The following is a 12,128-nucleotide window of genomic DNA, read 5'->3' as shown; positions in this document are numbered from 1 at the left end:
TTTGGGGACAGATGGTTACTAGACTAACCATGGTGATTGTTTCATAACGTCAAATCACAATGTACTACACCTGGAAACTAACATAATATTGCATGTCAACCACATTAAAAAAAAAAAGGAAAAGAAAAAAACCAAGACAGTCCCATGCAAACTGGCACAGTTGATCACCCTAGCTCCATGCTATAATACATGTCTTTGGTGTGCTGCTCAAATTCCCTTTGCTGGGCTGGGGATTCCCCTGAGGGTTGACTACTAATGACCCACAGATTGTCTCCAACTCCAAAGAATTGCCTTCAGCTGAACCAGAGCCACCTTGCTGTGGAGGTTACACCATCACCACCACAGCCCCTCCTCAGGGGAGCCTGTAGCCAGTGATTAACTTATGGGGGGTACAAAAGGTTGGCCCCTGGTTCCAAGATGGGAGGAACTGTGTGGTGCAATTTACACTCCAGAACTCCCCATGGACTCAGATTGAAGCTAATCTCCAAATGAGACCATGTCCTTGCTTCCCAGATTCCCTCATTTCCCTTCTCCTGAGGGCAGTCCATCTAACAATCAAGCATCCCTGTCTTAGGCTGTGCTCTAGTGAACCCAACAGAAGACACTCAACCATTGCTAAACCAATTAACGACAAGGGCAATGGAATTGCCATGACTCACTTCAGGTGCTGCCACTGGAGTTGGGATAGGGTCTCCTTCCACTGACACATGTAACACCGTGGAGAAAAAACACCAGTACAAACTGCCCTTCAGAAGGAAGAAAAGGAAGACATGGTTATTAGTCAGGCAATCAAACCAACAGGGGCGCCCTAGCAAGTAAAACTCTTGGGAAAGAATGGAAGTAATCCGCTTACATCTGGGCTACACATTGTATAAGGAGCAAAGCGTGGGGTTTTATGAAATTTAAGCTTTTACTCCCTGTGAAACACCTCTATATCTTTATAATAAGCCCTCTTATTTTAAAAACAAACTAACTTGCAACCAAAGAGTCCTAGGTGACATAGAAAGGAGCATCCAGAGTCGTGTTCATTTCACAAAACTTGAGAGATACCGTGGACTTGGCTGAGTTGGGCAGAGGGGTGCGAGAAAGAATATGTGACCACAGAAAGGGGAGCTGGCAGTCCTTGCTACGTGGTTGATTAAGCTCTTCCCTGGTGTCTTTTTTTTTTTTTGGTAGTTTCTCTTTTTTTTTAATTGAAGTATAGTTAATTTACAATGCTGTGTTAATTTCAAGTGTACAGCAAAATGATTCAGATATATATATATATATGAATATATATATATATTCTTTTTCAGATTCTTTTCCATTATAGGTTATTACAAGATATTGAGTAGTTCCCTGTGCTATACAGTAGGTCCTTGTTGGTTACCTATTTTATATATAGTAGTGTGTATATGTTAATCCCAAACTCCTAATTTATCTCCCCCACCCCTTCCCTGGTGTCTTTTGGTGCTCAGTCCATGTGTCCACTAAGACCAAGGCTTCAGATGACCTGATAGCAAGACACAGTGTGTTGGCCATTGTTTGTGGACTTCAGTAAGGTGCAGCCAGAGACAAGCTGTTATCCCGCAATGGCCCAGCTGACCAAAAATGGTAAAACCCCGGGCGACCTGACGTCGTTGCAGTCATGATCAAGAATTAGCCTTGGGGAATGTAAAATAGCTAGCTAGTGGGAAGCAGCCGCATAGCACAGGGAGATCAGCTCGGTGCTTTGTGTCCACCTAGAGGGGTGGGATAGGGAGCGGGGAGGGAGACGCAAGAGGGAGGGGATATGGGGATATATGTATGCATATAGCTGATTCACTTTGTTATACAGCAGAAACTAACACAACATTGTAAAGCAATTAAACTCCAATCAAGATGTTAAAAAAAAAACAAAAAACAAAAAACGACTTAGCCTTGGGGGAATTCCCTGGCGGCACAGTAGTTAGGACTCTGTGCTTTCACTGCTGAGGGCCCTGGTTTGATCCCTGGTCAGGGAACTAAGATCCTACAAGCTCCATGGAACGGCCAAAAAAAAAAAAAAAAAAGAATTAGCCTTGGAATGGGAGTTTGGGATTAGCAGAGGCAAACTATTATATATAGAATGGATAAACAACAAGGTCATACTCTATAATACAGGGAACTATATTCAATATTCTGTGACAAACCATAATGCAAAAGAATATGAAAAAGAATACATGTATAACTGAGTCACTTTGCTGTACAGAAGAAATTAACACAACTTTGTAAATCAACTATACCTCAATAAAAAATTTTTAAGAAATTAGCCTTGGGCTTCCCTGGTGGCGCAGTGGTTAAGAATCCACCTGCCAAGGCAGGCACCACGGGTTCGAGCCTTGGTCCAGGAAGATCCCACATGCCGCGAAGCAGCTAAGCCCGTGCGCCATAACTACTGAGCCTGGGCTCTACAGCCTGTGAGCCACAGCTACTGAGCCCGTGCGCCACAACTACTGAAGCCCACACGTCTAGAGCCCGTGCTCCGCAACAAGAGAAGCCATCACAGTGTGAAGCCCGCGCACTGCAACGAAGAGCAGCGCTCCCCCACACTCGCCACAACTAGAGAAAGCCCGCATGCAGCAAAGAGAAGACCCAACACAGCCAAAAAAAATAAATTAAAGAAAATAAATACAGAAAATTAAAAAACAAACAACAAATTAGCCTTGAATCCTGCTGAATTGCTGTGTCAGATTTTCTGATTCTCTATACCTCCCCACACCCAGGAATGAAGTTAGAGCATTGATTAGAGAAACTGTAAGATCTTAGCTGTTGGAATGAAGGTATTGATCGATTCATTCAGTCAACAGATATTTGTTGAGCACCTACTCTGGGCCAGGTACTATTCTAAGCACAGTGAATGAACATCCCTGCCCTCAAGGAGCTCATGTAGGAGGGAGAAAGATGATAAATAGTAAACATAACAATTACATTTGTTTGTAACAGTCAGTACAGAACAGTATGTTAGAAGGTGCTGAGTACTGTGGAGGAAATAACAGAGCAGGCTAAGAAATTTGGAGAGAGAATAGGGAAATGGTGGTTGCAATTTTAAATAGAGAGGTCAGGGCAAGCTTCATTGAAAAGGCAAGATTTGAGTGAAGACATGAAAGAAACTAGGGAGTGAGTTACCTGGACATAAACGGGGAAGAGCAAGAATATGCCTGGGAGTTCAAGCAACAGCCAAAAGGCTAAGGGGGCTGGAGCGGGGTATGGGGTGGGGGGACTTGTAGGACAGGTCAGACAGGTAGTGGGGGACCAAGTGGGACGGAGTTTGGGCTTTTACTCTGAGAGAAATGAGAAAGCCTTTGCAGGATTTTGAGCAGAGGAGTGACACAGTATACTTATATCTTAAAGGATCTCTCTGGCTGCTGGGTCGGATGAGGATAGATGATAAGGAAGCAAGTAAAAGCTGGGCAAGTGTTCGGAGGTCTCTGCAGTAACCCAGATGAGAGAATGAAGGCGGTTCAGGCTACAGCGGTACCATTGGAGGTGTGATTAAGTGGTCAGATCCTGGACGAATTTTGAAAGCAGAACCAGCATAGTTTCCTGGGATCGAATGTAGGGTGTAAGAGAAAACAGCTTTGTTGGAAAAAAAAAAAAAACCACCACCAAACCTCAGATCTCTCCAAACCATCTTTCATTGAGCCCCCTCTGCTGGACAAATGTGAAATTGCCTCCCATCTTAAAAGACCTTCCCCATGGCTGTGGAACGCGAGGTTGCAGGGATGACTGACCTTCGAGGGCAGATTAGAGGAGCAAGTCAGACACCTCCACCCTCATTATTCACCATCCATACCCTGAAGCTAAAGCATGAATTGGAGAATTGGTATAGCTGAGCAGAACCCCCTAGGCAGACCCAGCTCTGAATCTTCACCAAGCCTGGATATTATCAAAGAAAGACAAGATTCTTAGTTTGGACTTTTTAGCAGAGAACTCCCAAAGGAAATGCTCAGGTCACCAAAATTTTATGGGAATTGTAGTACCAGAAAAAAAAAAGTAATGCTGGCAAATAGAGGCCTGAGATTTTCTTAAACCAATGTTACAGGAAGACTCGATCCCAAACCTCATAAAAATGATACCAGCAATAATAGGAAGTAGATGTTTCCCTAGAGGAGACCCTACCCACTGGTCCTCTTTGAAGCAGTCCTGAAGGTTGCTGGTTATATCAATATAAAGGAAGTCCTCCAAGCAGGTAGATCATAGGGACCAAGGAAGTCACTCCACTGCTCAAGAAGTGAGTTATACAATGATGCCAATGTGATTTGCTGTTGCATCATTTACCTATACAGACTTGTCCAGCAGCAAGATACAGCACAGCCCCTGGACCAGTGGCCAAATATGGTGCTTTCATGGAGGCCTCCCACTAAACCCTTTTCTTAAGAATAACTAATGTGATTCTCCTTTTTTTTTTCCTTTCCCACTATTGCATATGAGTAGTGGTTACTGGTAGGTACTACTAATCAGAATTAAAATTGGGATTTTGTATGGTCAGTAATATGTAGGGAAATGTACCTTATAATTGATGCTAATGTGAGCATGTATGTTTAGGAATACTTTGTGTTAGAAAAAATTCAGTAAATTTATATGAATGTGTCTTGGTCAGCAAAATGCTGGGAGATGCAAAACTGATTTAAAAAATAAATTGTACCATTTGACTTTTTTTTTTTAAATCATAAGAGAGAGGGAGGCATTGGGCTAGAAAGTGGAAGAATTTTGTGCAAAGATAATGACTGAGATCCTTAAACTGAAGGTCTAAGTTATGGACAAAATGCAATGCAATCCACCTAGTGCTCCAAAAGATCTTGGCACTGCACCTGCATAAATGAACCAAGTGTCCATGAATCTGTCCTGATCCTTGCACCATCTGAGACCTCTGCTGCATGTAAGGAAGCCCAAGTGTGCAGAAGGTGGGGCTCTATCTATTGTTTAGTCCATAAATAACAGGACGATGTGGAGCCACACCAAGGTAAGATCGAACCTGAACTAGAAGATTAGATAGACATCAGAGGGAGGTAATACACTTGGGGAATAGCTGCCTCACTATGGTGCCTCTGGCTACTAGCTGGACACAGATGATTTTAGCTTTGGGAAGAAGGTGAGTAGTGGTCATTCTTGAAGTGGTTGGGCCGTGCTTAGAGGGCTCATCTTAGGCTGTACTGGGAGAAAGGTGGTGGGGGGATGGGGTTTAGAATGTAGTGGGGACTTTTCAAGGTATCTGCCTGGCTAATGGGGGTCTTCACTCCCTCTTCTCTAGTTACTGCCCTTCAATTCTTGATATGGACTCCAGCAGTCACGTTTGAAAGGTTTCTTTATGTCTAAATGCATGTTTTGTAATGTTTTGATTTCTCATTTAATTACATTGTGGTCGGAGAATGTGGTCTGTGTGACATTGATTCTTTGGTATTTATTGAAGCTTGTTTTGTTATTTAGTAAGTGGCCAATAAGTGTTCCATGTGTGCTTGAAAAGAATGTGTACTCTTTAACTGCTGAGTGCAGAGTTCTATATAAGTTCACTTAATGAAGGGAGTTAATTGTGTCATTCAAATCTTCTATATCCTGGTTCATTATTGGTCTGTAGATCTGTCAATTACTGACAGAGATGCATTATCTCCCAACATGATGCTGAATTTCTGAATTTCCCCTTATAATTATGTCAATGTTCACTTTATATGCATGTTATTAGATGCATACACTTTATTTTATTTATTTATTTTATTTAATTTATTTATTTTTGGCTGTGTTGGGTCTTCGTTGCTGCCCGTGGGCTTTCTCTGGTTGCGGCAAGTGGGAGCTACTCTGTGTTGTTGAGAAGTGTTGCGCCGGCTTCTCAATGCGGTGGCTTCTCTTATTAAGGAGCACAGGCTCTAGGCACGCGGGCTTCAGTAGTTGTGGTGCATGGTCTCAGTAGTTGTGACGCACGGGCTTAGGTGCTCCGCAGCATGTGGGATCTTCCCGGAGGAACAGGGCTCGAACCCGTGTCCCCTGCATTGGCAGGCAGATTCTCAACCGCTGTGCCACCAGGGAAGCCCAGGAAAGTTTTTCTTTATCAACTGAATCTATTTGATTATCCCAAAATACAGTTCCTACTGGAAAGGCAAGACAAATGCTTGTTTATTTTCCTTTAATGACCAATTTTCAAAGTAACGTTTGTTTGTTTGTTTGTTTGTTTGTTTTAGGCCATGCCTCACGGCATGCAGGATCTTAGTTCCCCAACCAGGGATCAAACCTGCACCCCCTGCAGTGGAAGCACAGAGCCTTCACCAGTGGGCCACCAAGGAAGTCCCTCAAAGTAAGTTTTAGTTAAACAGTCATTTAAAATTATGACAAATAACTCTGTTCTCAAACCCACTCTAATCATCTTTCACTCCCACCAATCTACAAAACTTTCCTTGTTAAGTTGACCAATGACCTCCAGGTTGCTCCACCCAGAAGTAAAGCCTAGTTCTCACTGATTCGCCTATCGGCAGCAGTTGAGACAGTTGATCACTTCTCCTTGAAACATTTTCTTCATTTTACTTTCAAGACACCACTTTGCCTAATTATCCTCCTACTTCCTGAGCCATTCCTTCTCAGACTCCTTTGCTAGTTCCCCTCATTTCCCTGACCTCTTAAGATTGGACTTCTCTATCTACACTCATTCTTTTTTCAACTTTAACCGAAAGGTATGTTTTTATTGTTAATTTATATATTTGATTTTTCAAAGTAAATGTAATATATATTCATTATATACAATTAAAAATTCAAAAAAGAAAAAGATTAATTGAGGCATTGTTACTTATAAACTAAAAACCCAGGGGCAACCATTGTTAACAAATGTATTTTTCAGACTTATTAGGTTCTCTGTTTAGGAGTTGTGAAATGCCATTAAAATGTATTTACGTCACCTTGGGGACTTCTCTGGCGGTCCAGTGGTTAAGACTCGGCGCTTCCACTGCAGGGGAACTAAGATCCCGCATGCCTCGCAGACAAAAAAAAAAAGGAAACAAACGTATTTACATCACCTGAAACTAACAGAACATTGTAAATCAACTATATTTCAATTTAAAAAAAATTTTAATAGTATTTACATATCACTTGGATATATTTTCCTCCATATTGTAGTGTGTGTGTGTTCTGATACACAATTTTTGTTTAATTTTTACACATATTTTAAAAATTGTGGTAAAATGTACATAACAGGGCTTCCCTGGTGGCGCAGTGGTTGAGAGTCCGCCTGCCGATGCAGGGGACGTGGGTTCGTGCCCCGGTCAGGGAAGATCCCACATGCCATGGAGCAACTAAGCCCATGCGCCACAACTACTGAGCCTGCGCTCTAGAGCCCACAAGCCACAATTACTGAGCCCGTGTGCCACAACTACGGAGTCTGCAAGCCACAACTACTGAGCCCACGTGCCACAACACTGAAGCCCACGTGCCTAGAGCCCATGCTCTGCAACAAGAGAAGCGACCCCAATGAGAAGCCCGCACACCACAACAAAGAGTAGCCCCCGCTCACCGCACCTAGAGAAAGCCCACGCACAGCAACAAAGATCCAACGCAGCCATAAATAAATAAATAAAATTAATTAATTAATTTAAAAAATACTTTTACATTTACTTGTGTATTTACTTTTGCTAATGCTCTTTATTTCTTCATGTGGATTTGAATTACTGTCTAGTTTCCTATCATTTCAACCTGAAGGACTCCCTTTAGTATTTCTTGTAGGCAATTCTGCTAGTAGTGAATTTTCTCAGTCTTTGTTTATCTAGGAATGTCTTAATTTTTTCTATTTTTTTTTGTGTGTGTGTGTGTGGTACACGGGCCTCTCACTGTTGTGGCCTCTCCCATTGTGGAGCACAGGCTCCGAACGTGCAGGCTCAGCAGCCATGGCTCACGGGCCCAGCCGTTCTGCACCACGTGGGATCCTCCCAGACCGGGGCACGAACCTGTGTCCCCTGCATCGGCAGGCAGACTCTCAACGACTGCGTCACCAAGGAAGCCCCCCTTCTATGGTTTCTGAAGGATATTTTTGCTATATATAGAATTCCTGGCTAACAGGTTTGTTTGTTTGTTTGTTTTGGCTATGCCACGCAGCTTGTGAGGTCTTAGTTCCCCGACCAGGGACTGAATCTACACCTTGGCAGTGAAAGCACAGAATCCTAACCACTGGATCTTTCAGCACTTTGAATATGTCATCCCACTACCTTCTGGCCTCCATACTTTATGGTAAGAAATCAGCTGTTAATCTTATTGAGGATTCCTCTGTCCATGATCAGTCATTTTTCTCTTGCTGCTTTGAAGTTTCTCTCTTTGCCTTTGTCTTTTGACAGTTTGGCTCTGACGTGTCTAGGTGTGATAAATGCTAACTACTTACTGATGACTTCCAAATACATATTTCAAGCCCAGACTTCTCCTGGACCCCAGACTCATATATTCAAATGCCTACATTTTGTCCTCACTTGAATGTGTAACAGTCACCTCAAACTTAATATGGTAAAATTGAAATCCTAATCCCACTTTCCCAAAAATACCCTGCTCTAAACATAGTCAAACCTTATCTCAGTTAATGCCAACTCCATTATTCCAGCTCTTCAAGGTAGAAACCTTGGAGTCATTCTTAATTGCTCTCATTCTCTCATTCTCATCATCCATTAATAGCAATTGTTGTCTCTACTTTTAAAATAAAACCAGAATCCTATCATTTCTTACCACTTCCACTGGTCCAAGCCACATCATCTCTCATCTAGATTATTACAATAACCTCCAACTGGGGTCCCTGCCTATCCTGGTCAGTACTATTTTCTCAGAATTACCCTTTTAAAACGGAAGTCAGACTATGTCACTCCTCTACTCAAAACCCTCTAATGAGTCACCATTTCATTCAGAGTAAAAGTCAAAATTCTTATAAAGCTAACATTTACAAGCCCTCCTCTCCCACCACCAGTATCTCTCTGATTACATCTCCAGTGATACTCCTTGCTCCCTCCTCTCTATTCAAACTGGTCTATTCCTATTCCTAGAATGTGTTAATCATTCTTCTGCCACAGCACTTGCTGTTCTTTCTGCCTGGAATATGTTTCCCCCAGATATCCTCATACTTTATTGCCCCTCTTTCAAGACTTTTTCAAATATTACCTTCTCAGTGAAACTTTCTATTGTAGACAAATTGTTTTTCTTTGTGGTAACTTTTAATATCTTCTCTTTGTAGAGTGGTCTGTAGTTTGACTAAAATGGGAAATGGGATTTTTCTTTTTTTATAGCTATCCTACTTGGGATTTGTTGAGATTTCTAAACTATAGGATTCATGTTTTTTATCAGTCTGTAAACGTCTCAACCATTATATTTCAATATTTATTATTTCCCATTCTCTCTGTTCTCTCCTTCTAATATTCTAATTAGGTGGATGTTAGCTCTCATTTTGCCCTCCACGGCCTTTAACCTCCTTTTCATATTTTTGATCTTTTATTTCTTTGTGCTTCAATAGGAATAATTTTCTCAGACCTGTTTCCAGTTTGCTGACTTTTCCTTCAGCTCTCATTAATCTTTTGTTTAACCTATCCATTAAGTTTTTTTCTTAACTTCAAGTACTATATTTTTCATTTTTTGCTTCATTCATTTGTTTTTCTTTGTTCATTTCTTTTTTATTATTTATTTATTCATTTATTTATTTACTTATTTTTGCTTTTTACTGAAGTATAGTTGATTTACAGTGTTGTGTTAGTTTCGGGTGTACAGCACAGTGATTCAGTCATATATATATATATATATGTATATATATATATTCTTTTCCCTTATAGGTTATTATAAAATATTGAGTATAGTTCCCTATGCTATACAGTAGTAGGTCTTTGTTGGTTACCTATTTTATATATATTGTAGCGTGTATATGTTAATCCCAAACTCCTAATTTATCCCTCTCGCCCCCCATTTATTTCTTTTTCAAATCTGCAAGTTCTTTTTTATACCATCTTGATTTTTTCTCATGTCCCTAATCATTGTAAACATACTTAGTTTTAAATAATAACAAATGCATCTGTGACACTATGTGCCAAGCACTGTTCTAGGCACTTTATAAATATTAATTCATTTAATCCTCATAACAACCCTGTATAAGGAAGTGGAGGCACAGAGAACTTAGTCAACTTGCCCAAGATCACCTGGATAGTAAGTAGAATGCCTTGACTAGAATGCCTGGCAGTCTGGGTTTAAAGTCCACATTCTTAATCACTATACTTTACTGCCTCTTTTATAGTTGAGTTGCAATCTGAATATTGTGTTATCTGAAATTCTTGCTGTTTGTTATGTTTGCTGATGCTCGCTCATTGTGGACTGTTTCTTTATGGAGATTATGTTTCAGTTATTGTGAGAATCCTGCATGGGTCCAGAGGAGTTTGACATTGTTTCATCCCAGGGACATCCCCTGTCTAGAACAGCTTTCAATATCAGTTCCTTAGCCTGGACATTCCTGGACCCAGGGTATAGATTTGAATCCAAAACCCAACATATAGTCCTGTCACTATAAATTCTCAGGAAAGTTTTTGTTTGTTTGTTTGTTTTTCTTTTCCCACTGAGAGCCAGGAATAGGCACACAAGCTTCATTGTTACCTCCCTGTGGATGGTAGTCCACATTTGAAGTCCACCCTTCAAAGGGTGTAGCCTTTTGAGGATCTTAGGTTTATCTGCAAATTTCAATTTTAACTCCTTATTTTATACAGACCCCAAATCCTTCTGTCCCCATGGGCGATTAAGAGCCAAGCCACTTAATTGCTGCGACTGATACCCCTTTCCCTATCCCACTATATTCCCAGTCATGGCAGCTTCAGTTTAATATTACATGTTTACTGCTCTAATTTTATGTTCTCGCTTTCTTTTGGGTCCTTAGGGACTCTCGTTACTTTCTTGTGAGCTCAGCTATGCATTTAAAAGCTAGGATTTATCACCATGAATCATCTATGCCAAAAGCTCCCCCCACCCCAAAAAAAACCTCCCTTTATATTTGTTACTATTGTTGTTACAGAATATATCATCACCACCTGGGTCATTTGGCAGAGGAGATATTATTTTCAGACTGTGGGAAATTGGTAATTTGGATATAATATAGAATATATTTTATTTTAGCTGTCAGAAACAAGGCTATGCATTTTAAAATATGTGTGCTATATTTATGTAGCATTTTTAGGTGTTGTGGCAGGAGGATTTTCAGAATACTTAGTCTGGCCATATTGCCAGAAATGGAGTATAGCAGTCATATTTCTGCTGTCCCATGGCCATGACTGATTGGTCTAAAATTGGCCACACCAACTCTCCTGGGTTTCTACATCTCATTCACTCTGCCTGGAATATCTTCATCCATTCTCACTCTCTCCCTTGATATATCTAGCTAACATATGTTTATCCTCAAATCTCAGCCCAAAATTTTTTTTTCCAAAAAGTTCTTCCTTGGTTCTCTCCACCTCCCTTCTCTGTACTTTGCAGGAAGTTTTCTTGTAGTGCTCCTTAAGATACTAGTTCTTAGTATTTATTTGCCTATTTATTTTCTTGTTAACTGAGTTTCCTTAGTGTGGAAACTGGTTCTATTCATCTGTGTTCCCCCAGAACCAAGTGCACTGCTTGGAGCTGTCAAGTGATCAAAAATGTTTGTTGAACTGAATTCCTAAAGGAAGAGTGAAACTGAATTCCTAAAGGAAGAGTGAAAAGGAAGAGGAAAAGCGAGACGATCTGAGATAAGACTCTGGGTGGAAGAGGTAGATTTGAGGAGTCAGAAATGCCTTTGGAAAGAGGGACCTGCTGGTATTGTTATCCACAAGTTTGCCCTTTGCCACCTTCATCAAAAGCTTTTTTGCCATACAAGTGAACTTATTTACAAAGCATAAAGAGACTCACAGATAGAAAACAAACTTATGGTTACCAAAGGGTAAAGTAGGGAGGAGGGATAAACTAGGAGTTTGGGATTAACATATACACACCAAAATAGATAACCAACAAGGACCTACTGTATAGCACAGGGAACTATACCCAATATTTTGTAATAATCTATAGGAGAAAGAACAAGAAAAAGAACAAATATATATATATATATATATATATATCTCTCCAAATCACTGTGCTGTACACCTGAAACTAACACAACATTATAAGTCAACTATACCTCA

General features: G+C 40.7%; 1 long non-coding RNA gene across 1 annotated transcript in view; it reads right to left on the bottom strand.

The window, feature by feature from the left end:
- The window catches only part of LOC137211742 (uncharacterized), a 38,155-nt gene that overhangs the window by 21,933 nt on the left and 4,094 nt on the right, over positions 1 to 12,128 (bottom strand). The window contains exon 2 of the long non-coding RNA XR_010937194.1: positions 660 to 746. This is a non-coding gene — a long non-coding RNA (uncharacterized lncRNA). The remainder of the gene's footprint in view (positions 1 to 659; positions 747 to 12,128) is intronic.

The sequence above is a fragment of the Pseudorca crassidens genome, chromosome 19 (assembly GCF_039906515.1).
Source record: "Pseudorca crassidens isolate mPseCra1 chromosome 19, mPseCra1.hap1, whole genome shotgun sequence".
Taxonomy (NCBI): domain Eukaryota; kingdom Metazoa; phylum Chordata; class Mammalia; order Artiodactyla; family Delphinidae; genus Pseudorca; species Pseudorca crassidens.
This window is presented reverse-complemented; position numbering and strand designations above follow the sequence as displayed.